This window comes from Taudactylus pleione, unplaced genomic scaffold, assembly GCF_031769625.1.
Source record: "Taudactylus pleione unplaced genomic scaffold, aTauple2 ptg000194l, whole genome shotgun sequence".
Lineage (NCBI taxonomy): Eukaryota > Metazoa > Chordata > Amphibia > Anura > Myobatrachidae > Taudactylus > Taudactylus pleione.
The window spans coordinates 612,501-624,655 of NW_028284596.1; the positions used below are offsets into that span (position 1 = coordinate 612,501).

Here is a 12,155-nt window from a genome sequence, read left to right on the forward strand (position 1 = left end):
TTGACCTTGGGGATGTCCCAAAGCAGTTCAACTAAGGGCGGGGACGCTCCTGTGCTGAAAGGAGCACCCGGCGCCCAAAGGAAGCATCCTGAGAGGCGAAGGTGTCAAACGCATAGAACCTCAAAAACGTTTGAATAGAAGACCAAGTGGCCGCCTTACACAGCTGAACAGCAGAAGCGCCACTTCTAGCAGCCCAAGAGGGACCCACAGAACGAGTGGAATGAGCCTTAACAGAGGCTGGCACAGGTAAACCCTCTTGTGCATAAGCCTCACAAATAACGGAACGAAGCCAACAGGCTAACGTTTGTTTGTTGGCAGGCCAACCCCTCTTGTAAAAACCAAAGAGGATAAACAAGGAATCAGACTTCCTAACCGAAGCCGTCCGGTCTACCTAAATTCTAAGCGCCCGGACCACATCTAAGGAAGTCTCACCAGCTGAAAGATCAGGGGACTGAAAAGCTGGCACAACAAGTTCCTGATTAATGTGGAACTTCGAGACCACTTTGGGCAAAAACTCAGGACGAGTGCGGAGCACCGCTCTGTCCTGGTGAAAAATCAGGAAAGGAGGGCGACAGGAAAGCGCCCCCAATTCAGACACCCTCCTGGCCGAAGCAATTGCCAGGAGAAAAACCGTCTTAAATGTCAGCCACTTGAGCTCCACCGCCTCAAGAGGCTCAAACGGAGGACCCTGCAGGACCCGTAGCACCACCGCCAAGTCCCAAGGAGCCACAGGAGGCACAAAGGGAGGCTGGATCCTGAGAACACCCTGGAAAAAGGTGTGAACGTCTGGTAGTATTGCAATCCGCCGTTGAAACCACACGGACAAGGCGGACACATGAACCTTCAGAGATGCAAGGCGTAAGCCGAGATCCAATCCTGACTGAAGAAATTCCAAGATCCTGGAAACTCTGAACACCTGAGGATCATAATGTCTGGACTCACACCACTGAAAGTAAGTGTGCCACACTCTGTGATAAATCCGTGCTGAAGCAGGCTTGCGTGCCCTGAGCATGGTACCAATAACCGAACTGGAGAAGCCCCGAGACCTCAAGACGGCTGTCTCAAGAGCCACGCCGTCAAAGACAGCCGACCCAGATCCGGGTAAAGGCAGGGCCCCTGAGACAACAGGTCCCGACGCTGAGGAAGAAGGTACGGAGCGTCGATGGAGAGGCTCCTGAGATCGGAGTACCAAGGACGTCTGGGCCACGCCGGAGCTACCAGCACGAGCATGCCGCCGTCCTGCTTGAATTTCCGCAGAACCCGAGGAAGCAGGGATAGCGGAGGAAACAGATACGCCAGGTGAAACGTCCATTTCACCGACAGCGCGTCCACCAGACTTGCGCCTGCGTCTCTTGTCCTTGACCCGTAAACGGGCAACTTGTGATTGTGACGGGAGGCCATCAAGTCCAGCTCCGGCAGTCCCCACCTGTCCACGAGTAGCTGAAACACCTCTGGGTGAAGCGACCATTCCCCGGGATGCACGTCGTGATGGCTGAGGAAGTCCGCCTCCCAATTGAGGACTCCGGGGATGAAGACCGCCGAGATCGCCGGAATGTGACCCTCCGCCCAAGTCAGGATACGAGACACCTCCGACATCGCTGCCTGACTGCGAGTTCCGCCTTGGTGGTTGATATACGCCACCGTGGTGGCGTTGTCGGACTGCACCTGTACCGCCCTTCCGTGAAGAGCGGGGCCGGACGACTGCAGGGCCCTGTATACTGCCCGCAGTTCCAGGATGTTGATGGGGAGAAGTGCTTCTTCCGCTGACCAACGACCCTGAAGCGACAAAGAGCCGGTCACTGCCCCCCAACCCCGGAGACTGGCATCCGTCGTGAGCAGGACCCAGTCCGGGATCCAAAATGGGCGCCCCTCGACCAGATGAGCTGTCTGAAGCCACCAAGCCAAAGATTGCCGAACGTCCGGAGACAACACCAGCACCTGAGAGCGGATCCGGTGAGGTAACCCGTTCCATTCTGATAGAATCAGCCCCTGCAGGGGCCGGGAATGGAACTGGGCAAATTCCACCATGTCGAATGTCGACACCATGGACCCCAGAACTCTCATAGCCGAATGGACCGACAGACGGCAACGGCTCAGGCAACTGTGTATCCGCAGCTGTAGGGAGGCGACCTTCTCCGGAGTCAGGAAGATCCTTTGCTGACGCGAATCCAGCAGGGCTCCCAAATGAACCATCCGCTGTGATGGAATCAGGGAGGACTTTTTCCAATTTATCAACTACCCGTGTGCTTGCAGGCAAGCGATCGTCAGGTGGAGATGTTGAAGCAGTACCTCCGGGGAGCTCGCCAGCAACAGGAGGTCGTCCAGATACGGCAGCAGCCGTACATTCTGGTTCCGAAGATGTGCGGCCATGACCGCCATAATCTTCGTGAACACCCTTGGTGCCGTGGAGAGACCAAAGGGTAGCGCCCGGAACTGATAGTGGTGTTGAAGGCTAGCGAACCTCAGATACCGCTGGTGTGAAAATGCTATCGGAACATGGAGGTAGGCGTCCTGGATGTCCAGGGACACCATGTAATCCCCCGGTTCCATCGCCAGAATGATGGAACGTAACGTTTCCATCCTGAACTTGGGAACTCTGAGGAATTTGTTCAGAGACTTCAAGTTGAGGATAGGGCGATGAGAACCATTGGGTTTCTGCACCAGAAACAGAGACGAATAATACCCCGTCCCTCGTTGTGATAGAGGAACGGGAACAATGACTCCTGCTTTCAGCAAGGACTCTATAGCCTCCTGAACCTGTAACGCCTTGGTCTTGTCCTGAGAAGGACTTGTGCAGAAAAACTGGTGGGGTGGTCTGTGCCGAAAGACAGGGCGTACCCCTGGGAGACCACTTCTCGAACCCAGGCATCCGTGGTGGTATTGTGCCAGCACTGGGCAAATAGAAGAAGTCGGCCTCCCACTCTGAGGTCCCCCAGAGGGAGGCCCGTCCCATCAGGCCGCAGGTTTATCTTCCTGCTTGGAAGAAGGGCGCCGAGCACTCCAGGCTTGCTTCTTGGGTTTAGAGGCAGTCTTACTCGCAGACTGTCTCGGGAAGGACTGACCTTTCGCCTTACCCTGAACCCGAAAGGAACGAAAAGCCGAACTCCGAACCTTAGCAGGCAGTGCCGCCGAAGGGAGGAAGGCCGACTTGGATTTAGCCAGGGTGTCCACTATTTTGTCCAAGTCCGGACCAAATAGTAATTCCCCATTGAAAGGTAAGGCCTCCAGACCCTTCTTTGAATCAGAGTCCGCTCTCCAGGACCGCAACCACAAGGATCGGCGGCCAGACACCGCTGCAGCCGATACCCGCGAGGTCAGCAGACTAGCATCTAAAGAAGCTTCACCAATGTAAGAAGCAGCGTCCCTCACTTGTCCCAACAACGCCCGCTGGACATCCGGAGCGTCGTCTGGGAAGGTATCTTCCAATGCATTGGCCCACCCCTCAATGGCCTTGGCCACCCAGGAGATGGCCATGGACGGTCGGGCCACCGCCCCGGAGAGGGAGTAAATAGACTTTAAGCAAGTCTCAACTTTCCTGTCCGTGGGATCCTTCAGCGAGGATATCGACGGTAATGGTAAGGTGGCGCCCCGAGTTAAACGGGTGACATGGGATTCCACCGCCGGTGGAGTTTCCCATTTTTTACAATGTGCCTCAGGGAAGGGGTAATTAGAAGCCAACCGCTTCTGAGGAAGGAATCTCTTACTGGGCGCCTGCCAAGCTACCGCCATATGATCCGTCAACTGATCCGACAGGGGAAACACCGCAGAAGCCACCTTAGTTTTTTTTGAAACTAGGAAACTTTGACTTAGGAACCGGTGCCTCATCCTCTATAAGAAGAATAGCTCGCACCGCCCTAACTAGTGCTCGCACATTAATGGACGACTTGGTATCCATGTCCTGGACCGAGGCGTCCGAGTCAGTGTCATCAGGGACCTCCCCATCATCTGAGGAACCCTCTGAGTCCGATACCTCAGCAGCCCGTGTCATGAGTGGGCGTTTTGAAATCCTAGAAGGCATGTCAGTCTGCAACATTGACTGAAAAGCCGAGGAAGCGGCCGCCAAATTTTGCACGGAGTTGGAGAGCACATCCACCCATGGTGGAGGAGTCGCCATAGGGTCCTGAAAAGGTACCACAGGCTGCTGCGGCACAGGGGAAGCCTGTATATACATAGGCAACCCCGCATAGGGACCTACTGATTGAGACCCAGGAGGACTCCGCAATAACTGCGGGACACCCGGGGAATGGGGGATGGTCGGCTGGGGCACCGCCCTAGTAGGGAGAGCAGTCGGGACCGACAGATGGTCCGCAATAGACACCAGCACTTGAGAAAACATCGCCCACGGTGGTTCCTGCGCCAGAGAAGGTCTGGATGGGCCAGGAGCCACCTGGCATCGACTACACAGGCCATCCTGTGACAAATCCTCCCTATCTACTCCTGCAGAACAGCGTCCGCAGGAGGCCAACACCGGAGCCACTGAGCGCTCAACCTCCTCGTCTGACATGACAGAATATATTATATATCTGGCACCAGGGTAGAAGTAAAACGCACTCACCGGTGTGCTGAACAACAGCCCACAATATGGCACTGAGTAGCACACAACTGTATGTGACGGACCTCACAAATACGTGATCTATATAAGTGAGGTCAGTAGAAACGCCCCTCCCCCACACACCTGTAGGGCTTGTAGGAGAAGTAAAGGGATAGGTATAAGCTGACAGTAAGTAGAAAATAAGCACAGACGGCAGCACTAGCAATAGTCACATACCATGCAGGAAGATATACTCACTGCACCTTTACACTACAATCAACCTGCCCAGATTCAGTGTCTGGGAGGGCTATAGTGCTGTGTACGCTGTCCTTAATCAGGGGAGAGGTACACAGGGGGACCGGTCCGCGTGCTCCCTGAGATCTGCGCTGCCACTGGGAAAATGGCCGCTGGAGACCTCAGAGGAGGAGTGGCCGTGTAACTGCAGCTCAGCGACGCCAGACTGCGTGCTGAAAGGCGCGCTGAGCTGAGGGGAGGAGCCGCTGACAGGGAAGGCTTCCTCCCCTGGCTGGCCATAACCCCAGGGATGCTGGCTTCCCGTTTGCCCCTTTATCCCTGGTGGTCTAGTGGTCCCACGGGTTATGGGGGGGCCCGCCGCCACTGCCAGCAGCCTCCGGTCTGTCCCCAGGACCGGGGACAGACCGGAGTTAAAAGATTAAAATAAATAAAATCTAACTTAAAATAAAAAGCTTCTGGGGGCTGCTCCTGCAGCCCCCCTGTGCGGTGACCGACTCCGGCCGGGCACCAGCTTACACTGAGGTGCCTGTGGCTCGGGGGCGGGGTATAGAGGAGGACCCAAGTGCATCCTGGGAGCTAAAAGCTTAACTGTGTGGTGCCCATGGATCCTGTTCCAGCTATAACCCCAAGGTCAACCCTGTGGACCCCCTATGGACCCTGAAGTAGAAATAGGGACATAATATAGTGCACCTGAGAGAGGGCCATGGCCTCATGGGGAAGGACCAGAGAAGAGATAGGGGAGGCCAGGAGATGCCGGGGATGAAATAAGAGGAAGCTACAAGTGAGAATGATAATAAACAGGCCCAAACAGCGCCCCCTGCCCTGCGGTGCCCTGTGCGATGGCACCGGCCGCACTACCCTAGCTACGGCCCTGTCAGTTGGCATCACACAGAACTGTGTATACTGTTTATCTGTCAGGCCACTTACTGTAGCGCACACACGTCTTCTGTCACTTACTACATGCTGGACATGGAGAGAATCAGCATAAACCCATCATCGCCTCTCTGCAAATACTACATCCCCATAATCCAGACACAGTCCCAGGGTTATCTTGTAGCAAGTTACTGTAGAGTAGGACTGATGTCAGATTGAGCATTAAAGTCAGACGTAATAACTCAGGTTAGTTATTGCCACCTTTGGTATTCACGCTCTGGTGCTGGAAGCCTGCAGTCTAATGCAGGAGGTAGTTTCTGTCTGGCTTAGAGGAGTGGGCTCAGCTGGTTGCAGTTTCGAGTCTCTGTGTCAGAGAAGTAGATTTCCCACTGCATGGGGGGTAAAACCTCAGCTATCCCTTATTCACAGGGCGCAACAGATCCAAGTGCCTCGTACTTTTTGTTTAATGACAAGCCGCAATCTAGAGATAGTGGGCCCCATTTATAAATGAAGCGTGACCCCTTTAGCGCTCACTAAAGGGGTTATGTCATCCTTTCTGTATTTAACAAACAGCGGTAATCTAAGATTATCGCCATCTGTCACTGCTTCGTTCTCATCATCTTTACATGTGAGAGCGATTCGCGGGCCACAATGATGGCAATGGGGACCCGGCGCTGCCTTGCCAGCTTTAGCAAAGCCTTCCAGGCACTGCCGGGTCCCCGCGTCATGCACATTACACAAGACCCCGTTGCCGGCAGTGTTAGTCTGCTAGCAGGTGAGTGGAGGACTTTGCTGGACCTCACCGGATGGGTAAGTGTTGGTAAAGTGTTGCCAGTGGCATTTTCGTTTGTATCACCGTGACACTAAACGAAAAATGCTGCTAGTATTTACGTATGTTTATAAATAAGTCCTCCCGTCATTTAAAGCCAGTTAGCTCTGTCCACCATGTACATGGCCCGGCATGACACCATGGCCAGTACAGTTGGCATAGTGGTTAGCATTTCTGCCTCACAGCACTGTGATCTTTGGGCCTGATTCAGAGCTGAACGCTCTGACCAGAGCGCTCATTCTGAATCAGGGCCGTCCTATTTATATGTGGAGCGGCCTTTTGGACGCTCGCATAGCTGTGGGTTACCACCCACAGCTTATGCGAGAGCCCATGATGATGGTCGCGATGGTCAAAGACCATCGGGCTTGCGACAAGACCCTGCGGTAGGGTCTCGCTGCCACAAGCCCAGGAGTGATTTTGGCTCTATCAGAGCCAAAGTCACTCCCACTGACATCATTACTGATGTCAGTGGGGCCGGACTCAGACGGTAGGCGTTCCCATGGGAACGCCTCCGTCTGGCAGCCACGCCCCTGGCACGCCCACCAAAGGGGGCGTGCTGTCAGTCACCATCGACAGCACGCCCCCTTTGGTTCTCGTCGCTCGCCGGGTCTCGCGCATGCGCACAACGGAGCTCCCTCCGTCGTGCGCATTCACACAACATCGACCCGCTTGTGAGCGAACTTCCCTCGCGAGCGGGTCTGAATGACAATGACCCCCTTTGTCTTCCCAACAAGTATTTGTGGAGTTTGTATGTTCTCCAATGTTTCCATCGGTTTTCTCTGGGTATTCCTCTTTCCTTCTACAGACAATAAAACACACTGGTAGGTTAAATCGACTTAAAATAAAGAAAAAATATTTACCTTATTGTTTATCTATGTGGTAGGGAATAAAGAGTGTAAGGTTCACTGGGACAGGCACTGTTGTATATGGCCAAACATTCTTTGTACAACGCTGCGGAATGTGTGCGCTATATAAATAACGGTTAGTAAATAAATAATGCCCCATATGGCTGCCCCATCCTCCTACAACACAGCCCATTCAGTATACAGGTCTACGTCATTGAGCCCCTCCCAGGAGACTTTGACTATGCACATTTGGTACAAACTCCGCTCGCCAGGGAGCTATAGCGCAGTTCCCTATTTCCTTCCCTCACCAGGGAGCTATAGCGCAGTTCCCTATTTCCTTCCCTCACCAGGGAGCTATAGCGCAGTTCCCTATTTCCTTCCCTCACCGGGGAGTTATATTATTATTATCCTTTATTTATATGGCGCCACAAGGGTTCCGCAGCGCCTTACAAAGTACAGAAACAAATGAGCACACAAGACAACAGCTATTAACAGTACAGACAATGCAGTGCAAGTACATGATTTATAAACAATGCTGCATAACACCTAAATAAGCAGCAGGGTGTCAGTAAGCAGTTTTAGGTGCCATTGTGAATGAAAGTAAAAGTATGGCAAGAAGAAGCACGTGAGGAAAGAGGGCCCTGCTCGCGAGAGCTTACATTCTGAGGGGAGGGTCAGACAAACAGGGGTGACACAGATGGGCTACATAGTGAGGAAGGAGCATAGAGTAGTGGGTTAGGATGAGCGCTGGAAAGCATTGAGGAAGAAATGGGTCTTGATAGCCCATTTGAAGATTAAGAGCCAGGAAGCCAAGTGATGGAGGAATTTTGCAGGAGCAGTGGTGTCAGAGGGGTAAATCCAGGGTTTGGTGATGGCAAGGAGAATCAAGGTATTACAGATGAAGTGCTCATGAACGGAGACCAGTTTATTATAGACAAAACTGGCTTTCCAGAGGGAACAGGAGAGAGGGACAGAGTTAAGAGGAGAATGAGATTATTAGGGTTGATGCAGTGTGGAGGTGATATTGATCTAGAGAAGGGGAATGAGTGTGGGGTTATGTAGCTGGCTGAATGAGGAAGGGTGACAGCAGGTGGTGGGTCAGGTGGAGGTTTAGTGTGGTGTGGGGGGGGGGGAGAGGATAGGTAACTTGGAGAAAAGAGAGGGTGCAGGGTTTAGTGGTGGTGCAGCAGGACCATGGTGGAAGAGAAGTGAATAATACTGGAGTTGTGGGAGATGCAGTTGACTTATATGTGATGAAGAGAGACAGGGGAGGGGAAGGAGGGGGAGAACGTAGAGGGGACTATGGATGGAGAAAAGAGGTGAAAACTGGTGGTAGAGGAGAAAATAATGTAGCGGCTGAGTGAGGGTGGAGTAGAATAAAAGAGACATCGTGTAGATGAGGCGGTTGGGGAGGGGAAATCAGTAGTAGTGATGAGTGTGAGATGAGGGAGCAGTACAGGTCAAAGGTCAAAATCAGATAAAAGAAAGAACAGTGCTGGAAGATGTAAAGGCACAACTACAATAGTATATTATAACCAAATAAGGAGGAGTCTAGAGGTGTTCAAGTTGCAAGACTTGAGAATTAGTCTAAAGTATGAATATATATATATATATATATATATATATATATACACAAAAAAAAAGGTATAGGTGTGAAACAATGGCAGATACTACAGTGGTATAAAGATAAATTGACAGTGGTATTGGAATGATTTAAACAATGTAGAGAAGAAACGCAAACATACAAGTATTAAATGTTCAGTGAGCAGGTAGTTGCTTGCAATGCTGAAGCAGGGTGTTGGCAAAAGGTGGGTCCAGGTTATAATGGAAGCTGGTTGCTGAGTAGCAGGGTTTCCAGAAGCTCAGAAGATCCTTTGCTTTTTTCCAAGTTATAGAGAGTTCTTTTAAAATATTGTCCTCCTGTCTTCCTCCTGCAGAACTCCTGACTAACTCTTTAAGTTATGCTGTACATGTAGTCCCACTTAGAAAAAAACCCACTTTGAAATAAAACCTAGCAGCCTTGTACAAGTCTAAAGCCTTGTGACCTACTGATTATATAGTTGAGCATAACATGTGTAGTCACTGATTACTCCCACCCTCAATACCCTCACCCACACCAGATACAAGTCATAAAATTCTAATACAAACAAGCAAGGCCAAAACAGCATCCCATGAAGCTAGGAGATAAGATCTGACTATATAATTAAATTTAAAGTTACTCTGGTGTTTACAGATATTAATTAAAGACAGTATACCCAGCAAATCAGAGAATTCCAGACAGCATTGGTTTTTCTATAATAGGTGCCTGGTGCAAATATATGCTTACCCAGCAAATAGCGCAGTTCCCTATGTCCTTCCCACACCGGGGAGCTATAGCGCAGTTCCCTATGTCCTTCCCACACCGGGGAGCTATAGCGCAGTTCCCAATGTCCTTCCCTCACCGGGGAGCTATAGCGCAGTTCCCCATGTCCTTCCCTCACCGGGGAGCTATAGCGCAGTTCCCCATGTCCTTCCCTCACCGGGGAGCTATAGCGCAGTTCCCCATGTCCTTCCCTCACCGGGGAGCTATAGCGCAGTTCCCTATGTACTTCCCACACCAGGGAGCTATAGCGCAGTTCCCTATGTACTTCCCTAACCAGAGAGCTATAAGCGCAGTTCCCTATGTACTTCCCTCACCAGGGAGCTATAGCGCAGTTCCCTATGTACTTCCCTAACCAGAGAGCTATAAGCGCAGTTCCCTATGTACTTCCCTCACCAGGGAGCTATAGCGCAGTTCCCTATGTACTTCCCACTGTGTGACTGGTTGGCGGTTTGCAGGGCCCGTCCTGTGCATTGTGCATCGTTCACCTCAGGAAGCAATAATCATTATTATATTCTTCCTGCTCAGCACACAAGGAGAAGTGCAGCCGCCGATAGGAAGATGGCGAGGAATTAGCTTTATTTCTGATTGCTTGTGTAATGACACAGGAAAGAGCCACCTCTTCTTCTGAATGCAGGGATATTCCTGTCAGGGCCGTAGCTAGGGTAGTGCGGCCGGTGCCATCGCACAGGGCACCACAGGTCAGGGGGCGCTGTTTGGGCCTATCAAATTTCTGTTTATTATCATTCTTCCTTGTAGCTTCCTCTTATTTCATCCCCAGCATCTCCTGGCCTCCCCTATCTCTTCCCTGGCCCTTCCCCATCAGGCCATGGCCCTCTCTCAGGTGCACTATATTATGTCCCTATTTATCCCCAGCATCTCCTGGCCTCCCCTATCTCTTCCCTGGCCCTTCCCCATGAGACCATGGCCCTCTCTCAGGTGCACTATATTATGTCCCTATTTATCCCCAGCATCTCCTGGCCTCTCCTATCTCTTCCCTGGCCCTTCCCCATGAAGCCATGGCCCTCTCTCAGGTGCACTATATTATGTCCCTATTTATCCCCAGCATCTCCTGGCCTCCCCTATCTCTTCCCTGGCCCTTCCCCATGAGGCCATGGCCCTCTCTCAGGTGCACTATATTATGTCTCTATTTATCCCCAGCATCTCCTGGCCTCTCCTATCTCTTCCCTGGCCCTTCCCCATGAAGCCATGGCCATTTTTTGGGTGCATTATGTCCCTTTGAAAAATGAGGGGGGCCAGTGCTCTTTCTGGCACAGGGAACCAAAAAGTCTAGTTGCGGCTCTGATTCCTGTCTACAAGTCATTTGAAACTATGAACACGCTCTGTGACACAGCAGAGTGACTGACAGCTTGCCAGACTTGCTTTGTAGAAATACACTGCGTGGATTGGAGGACTCCCTCGCTGTGATGTCACCACAACTCAAACTCCCCAAGTCTCTGTTGCTTTACCTGTTTCAGATCCCATCAGGAGTAGGACAGTCCTAGAGCGGTGGGCGGAGCTTCTGACAGGGGGGGGGGGTACTAATTGACTTTGTAGCCGTGTACTGTAACGTCAGGTAACATTGAACAACCCATTTTATTTTCATGGCTCTTATCTGATCATTCCACTTTCAGAGCTAAGTGGTCCTTTAAACCATGAGCAATGACACACCCTTAACATGAGAACATTCTTCTTATCCCTAAATATTTAGGCCTCAATTCAATTAGGAGCGAGTCAGCCGGGGGCAAAATTAGGCCGAGACGGCAGAAAACGGACGTAGAGCTGCCACCATTTCCACGCCTTTACAATTCAACCCCTCTCGCTCCTAATTGAATCGACCCCTTAGCGTAGAGTTTCCCAAACTACGCCATTACAGTCCAGGTTTTAAGGATATCCATGTTTCAGTCCAGATGATTAAATCAAAAATCGACTGAGGTTCTAATTAAGTCACCTGTGCTCAAGCACGGCTCTCCTTAAAATCCTGGACTGTAAAGGCGGAGTTTGGGAAACTCTGCCTTTAGCATAAATCCCAAATTATAGCCATATCTAGAAATCCAGCAAGTTAAACGGTTTAGCAGGAAAAAAATATTTGGCACAAGAGCTTACAATCAAATCATATCTAGAAATCCAGCAAGTTAAACGGTTTAGCAGGAAAAAAAATAGTTGGCACAAGAGCTTACAATCAAATCACTGCTGGTTTAGATTTGTAACAGAAAGGAGGAAGTGAATCGGATTCCTGTATTTCCCGGTTGATAGCCTGTTAAATGATAATTGAGGTCAGGCAGGTCGGAGGTGGCCTGGCAGGAGAAGGGTTAATTAGATGGGAGCTCTATTCACGCTGCTGTGAGCACAGGTGAGATTGTGCTTCCCCAGACTTTGCTCTGTGCTGTTATGTGCTGGGATCCGATTACTATTTAACCTGCCTGTTCCCGCCCACCTGCACCCTGGTGTCTAGGGCGTTAG

The 12,155-nt window shown here is 51.3% G+C and overlaps 1 pseudogene; it reads right to left on the reverse strand.

Moving 5' to 3' along the window:
- The window catches only part of LOC148518971 (uncharacterized), a 12,060-nt pseudogene extending 1,887 nt beyond the window's left edge, over positions 1-10,173 (reverse strand).
- Positions 10,174-12,155: the final 1,982 nt, after the last annotated feature.